Source organism: Sinohyriopsis cumingii, chromosome 7 (genome assembly GCF_028554795.1).
Source record: "Sinohyriopsis cumingii isolate HCF-2022 chromosome 7, ASM2855479v2, whole genome shotgun sequence".
NCBI classification, from domain to species: domain Eukaryota; kingdom Metazoa; phylum Mollusca; class Bivalvia; order Unionida; family Unionidae; genus Sinohyriopsis; species Sinohyriopsis cumingii.
In genome coordinates, this window is record NC_142967.1 from 8796407 (window position 1) to 8814403 (window position 17997).

Here is a 17997-nt window from a genome sequence, read left to right on the forward strand (position 1 = left end):
TTACACAGGAACAATACGCACAGAAATTTCAGCTACAGTACATGAAGTAACATAGAGGTATGCTAACATTTTCTATGTTGTGCTTGTTGCAAATGCAGACCAATTCACCTTACACTTGTCACGCTCTCTGCGTTCATAATATCTGTAGAGCGCCCTAAAATGATTAGTATAGAGTACAAAGCAGAGAACATACGAAGCAGAGAATAAGACAATACTGAAACTAGTGACACTTCTGTGACGTAACACTTATGAATTTCATGCGTGTCGTAACCCGAATTTAATTTCTTGTCACGAGAGCGCACTGATGAAGGCTATAGTTTCAAGGTAATATCAAACAAATAGTAATAATATAAGTTTATTTCACTCGTTATTCGTGCAATGTGTCTGAATGCTTACGTATTACACTGTAACATTAGCTTTAGACTGTCTAAAGTGGCATGCTTCCTGGTCTTTTGAATGCTATCAAACAGGCATATTCAATTTCATGAAGGGGATGGGCCGGATAAGCGATCTTTAAAGCCATGCCCTATGATGTTGTTGTTTTATGGGTTTAACGCCATTTTTCAGCACATGATCGACTATACATGGTGGTCATTAACTTATATTTGGTGATATAAGAACCATGGAAAATCCGCTAAGAACCACCATCTACGTTTACCTACGATGTCGTAGCCTCAACTTGATTTGTTGTGGTTGAGGCTACGAACTGATCCCATATCATGTAATGGAGCAAAAAATATCACAAAAGTCAGAAAAAGAAACAGTGTAGAAATCAACTACATAATTGTAATCATGTTGTGAAAGAAGTTTGGCTTATTTTGAATTTATTAAGCCCTTACACGATAAAATAAATTGGCATGGTTACTCTAACATTATACTGTCCGCCATGACAGATAACGCGAGACTCGCGCCGTGACCCCTTTTCTACGTAAGGCTTGCAGACCATATTTTGGATATTCTACGCTATATTATTATTAATCAAGTGCGAATAATCGCTTCTTGGTGAATTTCAAAGTTGCCGATAAACCGTATTTACTTTTAATGCGCAGAATTTCTGACCCAAACGGCGCCCAATTTTTACTACGATTTGTTTACATTTCCAAATAAGGCGTCAATGTCCTTATATGGCACACAAACAAACGAGGCTGAGAACGAAAGTAATCATTATTTGAAATAATATGGCGGACGATCTAAACGAAAATATCGGCTAAAAAAGGTAAACGATATTTTACAACTATTTCTACAATGATTTTCGATACTTACGGTAAGAAATAAGAGGACTACTCAAAATATTGGATTATATGCAAGGAATATGTTTAAAATGTTATTATTAGGCTAAAAGAGCGCCGGTGTGAATCACACCCGGCTTGCTCCATTAGCACGTATATGCTCATGTTAGTACCCTGTCCACGAGGTACGAGTAAGGGTACTAATATTAGTACTACATCTACGTTAAGCTACTGGCTAGTCAGAGTTTCCTTAGCTACGATATCGTAGCTCAACTTGATTTGTTGCCCGTCCACGAGGTAGGAGTAGTACTAATATTAGTACTAGAGTTTCCTCTGACCCTTGCCACCCCATTTTTGATACTTGGAGATTTATGTTGGGGAGTAGGGCCAGAGTCCACTGCCTATGGAAACGTTGGAATTCGCCGACGTGACTATACGACATATGATGTCATTAACATGTAGATTGCAAGAGTTGTGTAGTCATGTGACTCGGAATGTGAATAGCAAGATCCAGTAGGGATAACCACAGGTGCACGACGCGAGCATGATGTTGAGAACGAGAAAAAAAATCTGAAGGAAAAAGATTACACAGTGACAAAAATACCATAGATTACCCCCATGACCCGTTATGACATAGGACCCTCTCTATCATACTATATAACGGGTCATGGGGGTGATCTAAGGTATTTTTGTCACTCTGATTTTTTCCTTCAGATTATTGTATTTTTTCTTAACATCAAACTCGCATCGAGCACCTGTGGGGATAACAAACCAAATTTAAAATTTCATCTCAGGTTAATAAACATGGTATTTTTGAGAAGGTGAAAGCGTCAGAAATGACCAATTAGCAAATAAAGTATACTCCTTTTCATGGTTTTTGCTCATAGCAAGTGCAAACTACTTGTTTTACAGCCTGAAAAAAACGAATTGTCCAAAAAGTGAGCATTTTTTGTACAGTGAATATATTGGGAAAAAATCCAGTGATGGAATGTTTTTTGGGGTAAATGAAGAGAACTAGAAGTAACTAGAGAATATAACCAGACTGTTATTGAGGCATAATTTATAAATATATGTGGTACTTAAAAAAGAAATTTTGGTGAAATGCGCCTAGGCCAGTCCAGAATTTGACAGCTTTAATTACTCAGAATTTACAATTATGAGTGTATGTCCAATCAAAAAGCCATATTATGTGTAAAGCTTGCTTTTATTCATGTTTTATTTATGTGAAAGTGAAAAACAAAAGGGATTGGTAACACTTGCCTTCGTACGTTTGAAAAGAAATCTATAAGGACAATGTAACAAGAAAATCGAGATATTTATTCCTTTTAAATGCCTACATGTATTAGAATTTGTTTAGACTAATTCATCTAAAAATATTGTTTCTATGACTGAAAGTTTACATAGAATATTTATTTTTCTCTAATTTTCCAGTGAAAAGTTAAATTCAGTACTCTATACACTTTTTTATTTTATTTTTTTAAAATTTATTTATTTATTTATTTTTCATTTGCTTTATTGCATAGTTGAATTGTGCTGGCATTTTTGTCATAACAATATTAACTTATATTTTAAACAGTGTAAAATTACAATAAAATCAGACAAATGAAGATGTTTATAAGCTGTGAGTAACCTTAAAAACTTCAAAAGTTTCTTTTAAATTATTACAGGGTGGTGGGTCTTATACTTCAAACAGAAAACAATCACATCTCATCTGTGAAGATAGAGTTATAAATTTGTATTAGTCGTTTTTACTACTACATTAATTTCATATCCAAAGGTATCAAGCAGGTTTTATACTATTTTGTAGCAGTAATAACAAAAACAAACTGCTGGTTACAGATACCTTTTGCAACGATATTTATATTCATTGAGTACATAGTTGCTACTGAAGGAGTCTGACGTTTTGTCAGTAAAGTACCTTACAATAAATCACCATAATGACCAATGGTCAGTACCGGATTTACCATTGTGCTTAGGTGTGCTTAAGCACAAGGCCCCGTTGGCCAAGGGGCCCCATCTTCCTGGCCAAAAAATTTTTACGATGAATTTTTCAAATGTCTTTCAAAGTAAGGGGCGTCATAACTTAACTAGCACAGGGCCTCATTTGTCCTAAATCCGGCGCTGACTATAAATATATGTATATTTACGATACTGATAAGGTGATTTTGTGTTGTCACAGATTTCAGTGTACTTTATTGATAAAACGTTATACTCTCTGGTTGCTACCTCTACCAGGTGCACAAAGGAGAGAACTGACACATTTCTGGTTAAAAATAATCCGGAGGGATGTTATAATACAACCCTATTCCCACGAAGCGAAGATATAAGTACCTTAATATTCTTGGCACATTCCATATTTAGACACATAAATAAGCCTGTCCCGCGTGAAACCCTTCATGATCCACATGTTTTGTGGATTTTGTCATGAAAATATTCTCTTAGTCATATTAACTGTTTACCAATAATGTATAGTTTAAAAGAAAAGCCAAATGGTTTCCTTTGCGCAGGTTATCACGTAAAATGTTCCCGCTATTTATTAAATTATCCAATCAAAATTAAAAGAATGGGAGCCCTGTAAAGAGGGGTACCCTCTCTGTACAAAAATAGTATGATAGTGGCACTCGTCCGACTGACGCGCCCTCTAGTTACGTTGTTATGGCAATGAGATGTCAGAGATCTGTAAAGCAAGAGCCGTAGACCACTCACTCACCTCCTCCTCTCCCGTAATTTATGTAAGCGGATAACACCACTTATCCGCGGGCTGTAGGTTGCACATGCCTATTATAATGTGTAGAAGGCAAAATGAACAGTTTAGTTAAGCAGTAAATGGGTAGTAGTAAGGCTATTCATTTTGTAGACAGTATTTTAGCAGTCGTCACCAGTTGCTTACCATAAGCAGTACCTCCAGGAGTAATTCCATATATGTTAAGCACATATTTAGTAGAAACAAGTAACTGTTGATGGGAAATTTGGTAATTTTCAGATTTTCAAGTAATAAACTTGCTGCCTCTCTGTTGTTTGCAGTTTTCACTAACAGTAATGGAAGTACTAAATGCAGGTTGTAATACTAACCAAAATCATAACCATAATCCTAATAAATTTTAAAAGTGGCTTGGGACTTTGTTGAAAAAGCCTCTGCCCTCATATAGCTTGAAACAAAACGCGTTTTTATAAAAGACAAAAATAACTTAATGTAAAAGAATAAAAGCATCTTGCTTCAAAAGAAAATCCCTAGGAATTTAAATGGTTGGTTCCTTACAGTGGCGTCACTAGGGTTGGTGTCACCCAGTGCGGTAACTCATGGCGTCATCCCCATGGACCCTCTTCCTGCACAAAAATTCAAATTTTGTATAGACAGTCATGTGCGATAACTCATGGCGTCATCCCCATGGACCCTCTTCCTGCACAAAAATTCAAATTTTGTATAGACAGTCATGTGTGATAACTCATGGCGTCATCCCCATGGACCCCCTTCCTGCACAAAAATTCAAATTTTGTATAGACAGTCATGTGCGATAACTCACGGCGTCATCCCCATGGACCCTCTTCCTGCACAAAAATTCAAATTTTGTATAGACAGTCATGTGCGATAACTCATGGCGTCATCCCCATGGACCCTCTTCCTGCACAAAAATTCAAATTTTGTATAGACAGTCATGTGCGATAACTCATGGCGTCATCCCCATGGACCCTCTTCCTGCACAAAAATTCAAATTTTGTATAGACAGTCATGTGCGATAACTCATGGCGTCATCCCCATGGACCCCCTTCCTGCACAAAAATTCAAATTTTGTATAGACAGTCATGTGCGATAACTCATGGTGTCACCCATATGGACCTCCTTCCTGCACAAAAAATCAAAATTTATATACAAAGTCATTTTGGTGTCGCCCCCTCTGATGGTGTCACTTGGTGCAGCACACAAACAAATTATTGACGCCACTAGTTCCTTACACGAACCTGTTGTCAGCCTTGTTTTGATGCAGAATACCTAATGATTGAAGCCGTATATGTACTTTGTGAGTACATGACAAATTACATTGATAAATGAACAGAACAGTTGCTGTAAAGCTGGAGATAAAATAAACCCACTATGAATAAGACAGGGGTTCAACTTTGAAAGAAAAGATAGCGAATCCATGGGGAGTGGGGGGTATTCTTCTCTATGTAGACATTTCCATTAGTTATAACAGACGTGTTGATGTAGAGACTGTTGGGGTAGAGAGTATCTGGATCGAAGTAACCCTTGCCCAATCAAAGCCAATACTCGTATGTTCAGTTTACAGGCCACCTAGTAGTTCCACAGCTGATTGGATTGATAGATTTGATGTGCAGATTCATAAAGCATTACTAAAGGAGGATTTAGAAGCTATCATATTAGGTGATGTTAACATTGACTACATGAAAACTCCACCATTAACATGGATAAGTAACTTTGAAACTTACAACTTTAGTCAATTAATTAACACCCCAACTAGAGTAACTGATAAAAGTGCTACTGTCATTGATCATGTCTATACTAATAAACCTGAAAACATAAGTGAAATTAATGTGCCATTGTATGTACTGAGTGATCACTACCCAGTCTGTGTAACTAGAAATGTTCTAAAATCATGTAAAAATGGTCAACACATTGAAATACAATACACGGACTTTAAACAGTTTGATGAAGAAATGTTCTTAAATGATTTAGTTTTGCAAACCCTTCCAATCAGTCTGCAATATAGCTGATGTCAACACTGCCTGAGACAAATGTTATCGGATGTTCAATGCAACTTTAGACAAGCATGCCCCAATTAAAACAAAAAGGGTTAAACATCAAATTACACCCAAGTGGATTACCCCTGAGATCAATGAGGCTAGGCACCTAAGAGATAACTTTCACAAGGAAAAAGACATGAAAAGCTATAGAAAGTGGAGGAATAATGTTGTTATAGGGTTTAACGCCATTTTTCAGCACAATATAGGCTATACATGGCGGCCAGTATTAATGGTGGAGGAAGAACCCGGGAAAACCCCGGAAAGAACCACCGACCCACGAGAAGTTACCGGCAAACTTTCTCACATATCCACATTGGTCGAGCCCGAGACTCGAACCCACGCAGACCGAGGTGAGATGGCAGTGATCCGTGACGGAGAGCGCTTTAGACCACTCGGCCACTCGGGGCCCCTGTGGAGGAATAAAACTAAGCACCTGATAGTTAAGGCAAAAGAGTACTACTATAAACAGGCTATTGATGAAAGTAAGAGTACCAAGACATTATGGAAGCATCTAAAAAATTCTGAACCCAGCCAGGAACAGTTGCCTTCCCCCTAGACTTAAGCAAAATGATGATATGGCAACATCTGTACAAGACATTGTGGAAATGTTCAATAATTTCTTCATAAGCATCTCCAGTAGCATTATTCAGAACCAGACTAACTTCCCAATTGAACTTGATGCTCTTCTGTTATTTATAAGAGCTAAAATTCTTGATGATAATTATTTCTCAATAGCTACTGTTAGTGAAGCTGATCTTTTTGATATGCTAATTAAGGTGAATATTAATAAATCCTCAGGACTGGATGGGATTGGTCCACGAATTCTTAAAATTGCTGCAACAGTAATAACAAAGTCACTAACGCATATCATGAAATTAAGTATAATGAGTGGTAATTTTCCAGAAACACTGAAATGTGCAAAGGTTACACCTATCTTTAAGAAAGGAGAAAAGAAGGATACAGGGAATTATAGACCAATATCAATTCTACCTGTATTGTCAAAATTATTTGAAAAGCATGTAGCCATTCAGGTCTATACATTTTTTGAAACATACTCTCTATTTCATAAAGCACAATCAGGATTTAGAAAGTACCACTCATGCCAAATAGAACTGACCAAATTAATTGGTCTTTGGCTGAAGGAAATGGATAATGGACATATGACTGGGATTGTTTTCCTTGACTTCAAAAAAGCCTTTGATCTTGTTGATCATGAAATTCTGCTGCAAAAGTTGAACTGTTACAGGTTCGACAATCTTTCTTTAAACTGGTTTAGATCATACCTAAACCAAAGGTCTCAACAAGTAAGCATTGGCAATATTAGCTCTCAAACTCGCACTATTCATTCAGGAATCCCTCAAGGCTCAGTTTTGGGCCCTTTCCTCTTCCTTATCTATATTAATGATCTACCATTAAATAATGAATCCACAAATACAGATTTGTTTGCAGATGATGCAACCTTGTATACATCTAGTTCTGATGCTGAAGTTATCCAAATGAAATTAAATTCAGACCTTATTAGAGTCCAAAACTGGGCGCAACAAAATAGGATGATAATTAATGAAAGTAAAAAATGTATGATTTTGGGGACATCACAAAAGCTACACAAGTCAGAGAACCCAGAACTATCTCTTGCAACAAATAATCATCCATAAGAAAATGTCAAACATGAAAGGCTTGTAGGTGTGTCTGTAGATAATAATTTATTATGGAATGACCATATTGATAAGCTTTGTAAAACACTGTCATCCAAAATTGCCCTTCTCAGCAGAATCAAGAAATATTTACCTATGGAAACTCCAAATCTATACTACAAGTCATATATTCTTCCAACAATGGATTATTGTTCAAATGTATGGGGAAACTGTGCTAAATCTGAGCTTGACAGGATTTATAAACTTCAGAAACGAGCAGCACGTGTAATTTTAGATGCATCTGTTGATTATCCCTCAAAAGCATTATTTACAGAACTCAAATGGTGCACAATATATGGCAGGATAGATTTTCACAAGGCAGTTCTTTTATATAAATGTCTACATGGAACTGCACCAGAGTACCTTTAGGACTTATTCAGGCCTTTATCAACACAATACCAGTTGAAATCAATATCACATGGAAACCTTCTACCACCAAAACCAAGAACAGAACAATTTAAAAAGAGCCTCCAATATGCTGGTGCAGTTATATGGAACAAGCTTCCACTACATGTAGAATCTGCTGCAAATATTAGAGTATTTAAAAAGAGATATCATGAGCTTCTAATAGATAATGGAATTTAGTATTTTAATACTAAACATGTTAAAATAAATAGTAATTATTGCTATATAATATGCATTGTTATACTCTCCTTAGAGGGTCTCAAGGGAGAATAGTCCTTGACTAATGAGTCATCCTCTATAAATAAATCATTGTTTTTATTATTATTATAAAAATTTTTGGCAATGTACATCATATTGTTGTTTTCTGTAAAGAATACTTCGTGTGTAAGTGAATTTGAATGCCTATTATGATATTGTACAACTGTCCCTAGGTATTTATTGATAAGAGTGCCTCACCCACACTACCTGTTTATTTTGATCTTCAGCGACTAGTTGCACTGGTCTTATAGCCCTGTTTTAATCTGAGAGTAAATACTAGAGTTAAAGTGTCATTCTTCATCCCTCTCCGATGCACATCTGATGCATATAACAAATGAAACAGGGATACTGTTTACAGTAAAAACAGGATTGCCATTGGGTTCAGTGTACATGAATCCAGCATTGCCATATATATCACAGGGTATACCTAATAAATGAAAAATCAGCGATGCATAAACTTTATTTATCAGTCAAAAATGTTAGATTACACAGTGTTTTTTTTTTTACAGGAAAGAAGTTGTACAAATTGTTCATATCAGTGAAAATCCTTATTGATAATCATGCTGAACAGTTTTTAGAGGTACAATATCACACCTGTCATTCAGTTAAGCAAATAAAGCTTAATCCATCCCTGAGCAAGCTGTGATGTATGATAATAAGCATATTTTACTTTTGAAAACTTCAGTGGGCATTTTCATTCTCTGTATTTATTCCAGTCCTTTGCAAGCACCTGCTTAATATCTAGGACCCGTGACCATGTGTATATTTAAAAATATATTCAATGCAGCCCAGGTACACTCTTTAACACTTTATATATGACCAGTAGTTATAAAATCTCTAGCCCACAAAACACACGCACACACTTCAGAACTGCCAAATTATAAGCTTAATGTATGGTGAATTTAATTGCTTGATTGAATAGTTTTTTCATAGGATTTAATTGCACATTAGCACATTCTGGGCTACATAGTGCAACATAAGTTTAAATATAAAAAACACATAAAAGAAGCAACAAAAAAGATATGTTTAACTCTTTAAAACACAAAGTAATATTTTTAATATGAATTGCTCTTTTTTAAAAGTCGAAGAATTTATCAGTGGGAATATAATACACTTGTAGACACATCCGATGACATATGATGGGTATTTGCTTTTGGTACACTTTCTCAAGTTATATGCTTGAAACATACTTCAATGTACTTTGCTCGTGCGAGCTCTTATATCTGTATCACGAATGCTCACCAGGTTTTATCTGAACTGTAGAGAAAAATATGCAAGCAATTATAGACAAAGAATTTTTCCTATTACCAGAAGCAACAAACATTCAGTGCAACCTTAGGTGGAAAGCAAAAATAATTCTTAAATTATATATATATATATATATATATATATATATATATATATATATATATATATATATATATAAATTTGTGTGAGATGATAGAAAAATGAAGGGAAGTTTGAATTCCATACGTATACAATTATGCACAAACAAAAAAACAACAGCATAAAAAGCAAAAGAAAATAAACTGAAAGATACACATTAAGGTCAACAGGTCCTAAGCAATATTCACCGAATACAAACAGTGAGAGCTGAACATTACTTATAAATCGTTGCCATAATCAAAGCTCCCAGCTGAAGCACAATGAAGGGGTGGGTGGGCGATCATGCATTTCAGTTCGGTCGCAAATTTGCTTTATCTGTTATTACGTTTTAGGCTCATTAAAATAGTAACAAGAAAAGAGTGTAGACAACAAGCTTTGTACAGTTTAACAAAGAATTTATTTCCCTAGAAAAGCAAGGTGAAAATGAGAAAAAGAACTTACCGTGCTACGAATCAAATCCAAAAGTAATCCAAGACTAATCCAAGAATTAAAAAATAGAAGTCCTAGTAATAAGAAGTCCTAATGAAACTGAGTTTGAATCCCGATGAAATCCAAAGTGGAAGGCGATGACGTATGTTGTGGTCAGGGATGTACTGATGTTTCAATAGTTCTTTGTTGAATCACAGAAAATAATATTCCAGTGTATAATTCCAATTTTTATAAATGAAACGGGTTTTCTGCGAGTGTGTGTGTGTGTGTGTGTGTGAGAGAGAGAGAGAGAGAGAGAGAGAGAGAGAGATTTGGACTTTTAACGTAGCTTTAACAATTGTTCAGTCATATCGCTACGATGTCTGCAGTGTGACAGTTTATAGTGGTCTAGCACTGTGGCATACTGCCGCAGACATGTAGCATGATGTACCACCCAGTCACATTATTCTGACACCAGGCCGACCAGTCCTAACACTAACCTCTTAATGCTGAGCACCAAGTGAGGCAGCTGTTAGTACCATTTTTGTAAGTCTTTGGTATGACTCGGCCGGGGATCGAACCCATGACCTCCCGCATCCGAGGCGTACGTTCTAACCACTAGGCCACCGGAGCAGTGAGTTTTCTGCAATACGATTGGCTGTAAATGGTCACGTGATATTTATCTGGAATTTGTTACACATCGATAAATTCTGGTTCTAATTTTGGTTTTTGTACTGTTTGCAATATAAATAAACATTGCAGACACATCATTGTGAAACGACTGTTTCATCTTTTCCATTTTTCATTCAGCAGATAAGTATAAATTATAGTCTTTTTATATTTATATTTGATTGAAATGCATAGTTTACAATTTTGGCCTTAGTCTGCTACATAGTCGCGCAAAATGGCCGATTACGAGATTGATACATTCCCTCACACAGCACCCCATGACCTCAGTTACCTTAGCCATACACAACAACAACAATAATAGCGTGGGGACTGGGCCAGTACATTTTGAGGCCGTTTAGGGATATAAACCAAGATTCGAGAAATTATCTGAGGAGGATTTAAAAGCTTTTGAAATAAATCAATACTCAGAGGCTACTAAACGAAACACAAAATGGGGCAATGGCGTTTTCATTGCTAATTAAATTAAAATTTGCGTATTTAAAAAAACGTGTGTGAGTGTTGGTGGTATGGTGAATATTACCACTTACACAAAAATAAAATATATTTATGAGACAATTATTCAAAGAATGAATAAAGTTTTTAAATGGTAAAACTGCCATCCCCACCAATGTGATTTAACACCATTGAAAAATGTATATAATAATCCATAAAGGTAATTGTTTTGCTAATCTAAATTATTTTGGATATGTAGTCATTAATTCCTTCCAGCACTCCAGCGCTCAACTATGCAACCAAACAAAACATGGCCAGTTTTGCTAGCAACTCAACATTTAACAACTGCACATTTAATTTCACATTAGATAAATGAAAGGGTCTTATTAAGTATTAACGCTGATGAAAAAGATATAAAATGTTATTCCAGTATAGGACATATTAAAATTCAAAAAGAAAATGTAATTTTCTATGAAAAGAAATGTGCTGACACCACGGGAGGCCATTGCCTAAGATGTAAATTATGAAGTTGCATAATAAGCGCGACTGACAGTAGTTACATCTCATTTGACATTAGATCACTGAACGGGTCTTGATAAGTATTAACGCTGTTGAGAATGATATAAAATGTTATTTCTGAAAGTCCTTCGGACTTTATTTACTTTGTGAGTGATTAGCTAAAATTTATACATTGATAAATACCCAACCGTGATCATTTAATCCTATATTGAATTCTGTGTAAATGTGTAAATTTCTATAACTGTCCTTGTCCAAGGATTAATTTAGAGCCCATGTATTTCCAGGGAAAAATAATCTCTTGGAATCCAAATAATTTGAAGAAAACAAAATAATTACCCCCCCCCCCAAAAAAAAATGGTCACAACATGAAACATTTAGAATTCTCAAGTGTTATGGCAAGAATGACGATTCTTTCTCAATACATCAATACTAAATCTAGATACGGTGCAAAACAGATGCCCGGATGTGGGTCAGTCCACTGAAAAACCAGAGTTTGAAACAATTGCTACATGTTTTTTTCAGGTACTCCAAGTATGGTCTTGATCTCACTTTATGAATTTTACTGTGAGAAAGAACAAAAAAAAAGTTGTTTAATTCAACTCTCACTGATTTCTGAATCAAGCTCAGGAACTAGGTCAGCATTAGATACAAAGATTCTATTATTAGTGTTCACCAAAAACAATCAGGACCGAATTGTCTGGAAAATGTTAAATCCAGTAAATAAAGTTACATTATAATAGCATGTAATGGAATAATTATTTTTTTAAAAAACTAACAAACATTTAAATGAAATAAAAATTAAATCAAATATACATAACACTTCCACCCATAAAGAAAAAGAAGGATTTATATAATAAAGCTTTCTTTTTACTGTAGATTAATTATGTATGAGGAGAAAAAAATATAAGAACAACTCTTATGAATTATACAAAGTATACATGAAATAATATATTTCTATACACGGGAACGTGCATCTGCTATTAAATCATCTTTTCTATTGATGTGCCTGGTGTCAATATTACATTCCTGTAACAACAAACTCTACCGTAGTAGTCTTTGATTTTTATTTTTCATCTTGCCGATGAAAGTAAGGGGGGTTGTGATCACTAAAAATCAAAGAAGGAGCTGAACTAATGTTAGCTTCAAAATGTAATGCCAATATCAAAGCCAAACATTCCTTCTCAATTGTTGAATAATTTCTTTGGTGCTTATTTAATTTCTTAGAAAAATAGCACACTGGATAATTAACACCATTTTCATCTTCTCGAATTAATACTGCTCCAATCCAAACATCACTTGCATCAACATACAGTTTAAATGGTGTGCTGAAATAAAGCCTCCTGACATTGTTCAGTCCAAAGGAACTTCTTTTCTTACTCAATAAATTTGTCAGGGGTTGAGCAATTATAGAAAAATTGGAACAAAATTTCCGATAGTATCCAGCCATACCTAAAAACCGCATCAGTTGCTTTTTACTAACAGGTACAGGGAATTCACAGATAGCCTTGACCTTAGCATCTATAGGTTTAACTTGTCCATGTCCCGCGATATGTCCTAGAAATGATATACAAGCACAGCAGAAGTCACTTTTAGATAAATTAATTGTTTAACTTGCGTCAGTGAGTCTGTCAAAGAATTTCCGAATTGTTGCTAAATGTTCTTTCCAGGTGTCGTAGATGATGACATCATCGATGTAAGCATCACAATTATCTAGACCACAGGTAATCATATTCATTAGACGTTGAAAAGTACTTGGCGAACCCCTCATCCCAAATGGCATCACTTTATATTAATAAAGTCCATCTGGAGTCACGAATGCCACAATTTCCTTTCCGTCAATGTAATTTGCCAAAATCCTTTCAGAAGGTCAAATTTGGTGACATACTTGGCATTTCCGATCTTATCAATGAAGTCATCGATTCTTGGTAATGGAAATGAATCTGTCTTAGTCGCACTGTTCACCTTCCTATAATCAGTGCACATACGAAAAGTTTTATCTGGTTTCGGAACAAGTATACTTTGTGAACTCCAGTCACTTTTGCTGGGCTCTATAAAATCATTCTCCAGCAAATACTGAATTTCTTTTTTCAAGTATTCCTGTGTGAGAGGGTTCATCATGTATGGGTGTTGTTTCACAGGTTTGGAATTTACAATTTCACCGCCATGGACAATTTAGTTTTTTCTTGTAGGAACATCTGGAAATAAGTGCTTATATTAAATAATAACTGTTTCTGTTCGTTCCTTTCTTGCTCTTGCAAATGTGAAAGTTTCTGGTCCAGATCATTAATAATTTCTGAATTCCAATGATTTGTCACTCCAGAGTCCGATCGTATTCCTTCACTTAAATCTTCACTGAGTGGGACAGGTACAACTAAATTAACTGCATGTTTAACCTGGCTATGTCTCTCAATATACTCCTTTAACATGTTTATTTACAAATTTGTTTTTGTTTTCGCATCCCAGGAGTATTTATGGTGTAATTTAAATCATTTACTTTCTTTTCAACTGTGTAGGGACCAAAATACTTAGCCAGAAGAGGATTTTTTTAAACGTTGTGCCAGATTGAGATTTAGAAGGGATTGTATTTGGGTGAAATACTTTTCTGCCAGAGGACTGCTGAGTGGAAGACTTGCCTACAAAACGAATTTATGAGCTAAAGAATACTCGTCAGCGGTACGAGCAGCATTTTCCAAGGTTTCGACCTTATGAAAATCAAGATAAATCCTAATGTCACTACGGACATAATTCTTGAACTCTTCAACTAATATGAGTTGTCTGAGACTTTCATAATCTTTATTAACCTTTCTAGAAGAGCACCACCTATCGAATTGTCGTTCTTTTTCCAATGCAAATTCGACATTGGTCTGTTTAGTTGATTTTCTAGAATTACTAAAACCTTGTCGATAAGCCTCAGGGACTAAGTCATAACCTATCAAGATATAGTCCTTAACCACATCACAGTCAGCACTATGCTCTGGTTACAGTGAATTGTAAATATTATTAGCTTTTCCAGACATTGTATTAATATAGTTCAGTACTCTCCTGACCCCTTCAACCTTTCAGCAAATGTTTGAAAACTAAGGAAATATTGATCTACATCTTTTTCTAGAAAAGGAGGTAATAACTTGATATTTCTTAAAACATCAAAAGTCGGGGAGTTTTTTCCCTTTGCCAGCTCTAATTCTTTTAACCGAATTTGAAATTCGCTTTGTTCCTTTTCTCTTTGCATTTGCATTTGCATTAACCCATCTTTTTTATCTTTCTCAAATTGCATTTGTCTTACTTCCATCTCTTTCTGAAGCTGCATTTGTCTTTCCTCCCTTTTACTTTCCATTTGTATCATTTCTATCTAAAACTGAACCTGTCTTATCTCTAATTTCAACATTTATTTAGCTGTACTTCCATTTTCAAAATTTATAACCACTCCTCTGGGTAGAATTAAAAAAATCCTCGACTTTTGATGATAATGTAAAAAAAAGCCATTTGATTTCACTAAAGATTTCGAAAATGAATAATAATACTTGGGATTTAAATAAACTTAAAAAAAAACAACTAGTGGAATTCAAATTTCAAAAAGCAAAGTTGTATGAAATATTTTAGCAAAAATCCACATGTTCCAATGACGAGCGCAGAATTTTCTATTTTACGCTTTATTCTTTTAAAACGGTAACAAGAAAAGAGTCAAGACAACAAGGTTTGTAAAAATTAACAAATAACATATTTCCCTTTCAAAACAAGGCAAAAAATGACAAAAAACTTAACACTTCTATGAATCAAATCCAAAAATAATCCAAGAATGAAAAATATAGAAGTCCTAGCAATAAAACGTCCTAATGAAACTGTCTGTAAATCGTACTGATGTGTCAATAGTTCTTTATTGTGTTACGGAAAATAATATTCCAGGGTTTGAATTCTCTGTGTAAATTTCAATAACTGTCCTTGCCCAAGAATTCTGAATGAGCACTTAAATATTTCCTAGGAAAAGAATTATTAATTCCACAAGATAGAATTTCAACTCAAACTGGTCACACCAAAACACCTTTAAGTGTCAATGGTTTATAGCCCAACTGGCTAAATGCTCTATAGAAAAGAGTTGTCACTAATTTAAGACGCAAAACAGATGCCCGGATGTGGCTCATTCCATTGGAAAAACCAGAGTTTAAAGCAATTGCTACATGTTATGTGTCACGTACTCTAAGTATTGCATCGACTTCACTTATGAGTTTTACAGAGAAAGAATTAAAAAAATAAATTAATAAAGGTCTTTACTTCAACTCTCACGGAGTTTTTTAATCAATCTCAGAAACTAGGTCACCATTTGATACAAAGTTTCTATTATTAGTGTTTATGAAAAACATTCAGTGAAACTGAACTGAATTTTCTGGAAAATGTCAAATTCAGTAAATAAAGTTACATTACAATATCATGTAATGGAATAAATAAAAATTAAAACTAACAAACAAACAATTAATATAAATTAAATATAAATTAAATCAAATATACATAACACTGTTTCCTACATTAAGGTTATTGACAGATAATGCACCTCTTATGTATTGTCCTCTCTTTGCCTTCTTTGTCCTCCCGACATGATGCAAATATTAATTTTTTTTATAGCTCAAATTCTCAACTGCTGTAGATTATATTACAGCCACTTTTGAAGTCCTCACTTACCGGATGAATGGCTCAATCCGTTCCCAATTGGAACATGTCTCATTCGATAGATAAATGTGCTAATCGAAATATTCTCTTATTTTGAATGTTCTTTTGCAGTTTCTGTATTTCTGGTTCACTTTTTTTTCTAAAAAAATTGAGTGGAAATGAATATGTGGAATTTAATTAGCATACGATAAAAGTATTCAAACCATGTCGCATTCAAGAATTGATTTGGTGGATGAAGGCCTTGGTTTAAGCTGTAAATGTTTTCTTATTTTATGAAACTCTTAAAATATACGAGGGACGATAGGTTCATGAAATGGAAGCATACGAAGGTGTGCTCTTGCTTAACAGTGAAGGTAAGTATTTTTAGAAAATTTCTATATATAGCCAGAATATCTTTTAAGCAAAAATAAACCGCCGCAACTAAGTACGAAATGTGTCACAACTAGCATGATCCGTTTTTGTTGAAAAATTTGCGTGAATGAATCGACCTTAAAATCGTCGGAACGCAGTGTTAAAAATCGGTTTTATTTATCTTTTAAGTTGTTTAATTGGCTGTAATCCATTAGTGTACCAAAATTGACATACTGGAACGGAGTTGATAATTGGACCGGACGGTAAAAGTGGTTTAATTAACTTTTAAGTTGCTTAATTGACTGTCGTACACACTTTATTGTCATCTATTTCATCATGTTGATTGCAAATATTATACTGTGTACGAAAGGATAGCATTCGAGCATACTATCTCTGTAGCGTGTACCAATTTTAAATACCTTTAATTTATTTCAAATATTTATTAAGACACTGTCAGCTGAAGAATGTATTAACCTAATTTATGCACATGTATATCTGCAGGATGCATTTAACAAATCCATATTGTTTTTGTTTTATTTTATTTGATCTGTTCTCCCATCAGGTTGGTTTATATCCAGGAGATATTATCTCCAACTGTACTGTCCCGTAAAGTGGTCATTTGATTAATTAATACAATACAGAGTGTTTGGAAATGTGACGAACTATATGGTTTGGGTGGGATGCTCCCGAAGTTTTATTTAAACTATTATAGAAGTCCCATCCAGGTTCTATTTTGTTGGAAGTTAGATGTAAAGCTCCGAATGATAGATGTAAAGCTCCGAATGATAGATTTAAAGCTCCGAGCCCCCAGTCAGACTTCTTCTCCTCCTTCTCCACTTTCTCCCCCCCATAACTACAAGTATGTCGACTTCGATTGTCTCGGCTACAGTCTGAATACCGTCTCCAACTCTTGAAGACTTGGGACCCAATGGAACCGGAAGTTCTCTGTCCCCTAAAACGCTTCCTGTGAAAATACAAGGACGGTACACTCATTTCCTTAGCCCTCTCATCTCACACCACACACAGCCTATCATCAGATAACGGCTATTATATTTCTTCGGTCACGAATTCTTTCACATCGGGATACCCATACGTTCTTGTATGATACCACAAATGTCATAATACAACACGGTATCAATTAATTCTTAGACATACATCAATTAAGTCTGTCCCATCAGTACATATTCCTAATCCCGTTATAC

General features: G+C 35.0%; 1 protein-coding gene across 3 annotated transcripts in view; it reads left to right on the plus strand.

Moving 5' to 3' along the window:
• Positions 1-238: 238 nt before the first annotated feature.
• Positions 239-17997, plus strand: part of LOC149794713 (ATP-dependent RNA helicase DHX58-like) — a 114377-nt gene continuing 96618 nt past the window's right edge. For 2 of the 3 annotated variants that reach the window (XM_089964331.1, XM_089964333.1), the window contains exon 1: positions 239-324. The gene's annotated coding sequence lies outside the window, so the exon portion shown is untranslated. Of the gene's footprint in view, positions 325-1183; positions 1217-17997 lie in introns of those variants that run through there. The other variant, XM_089964332.1, reaches the window with a different exon arrangement.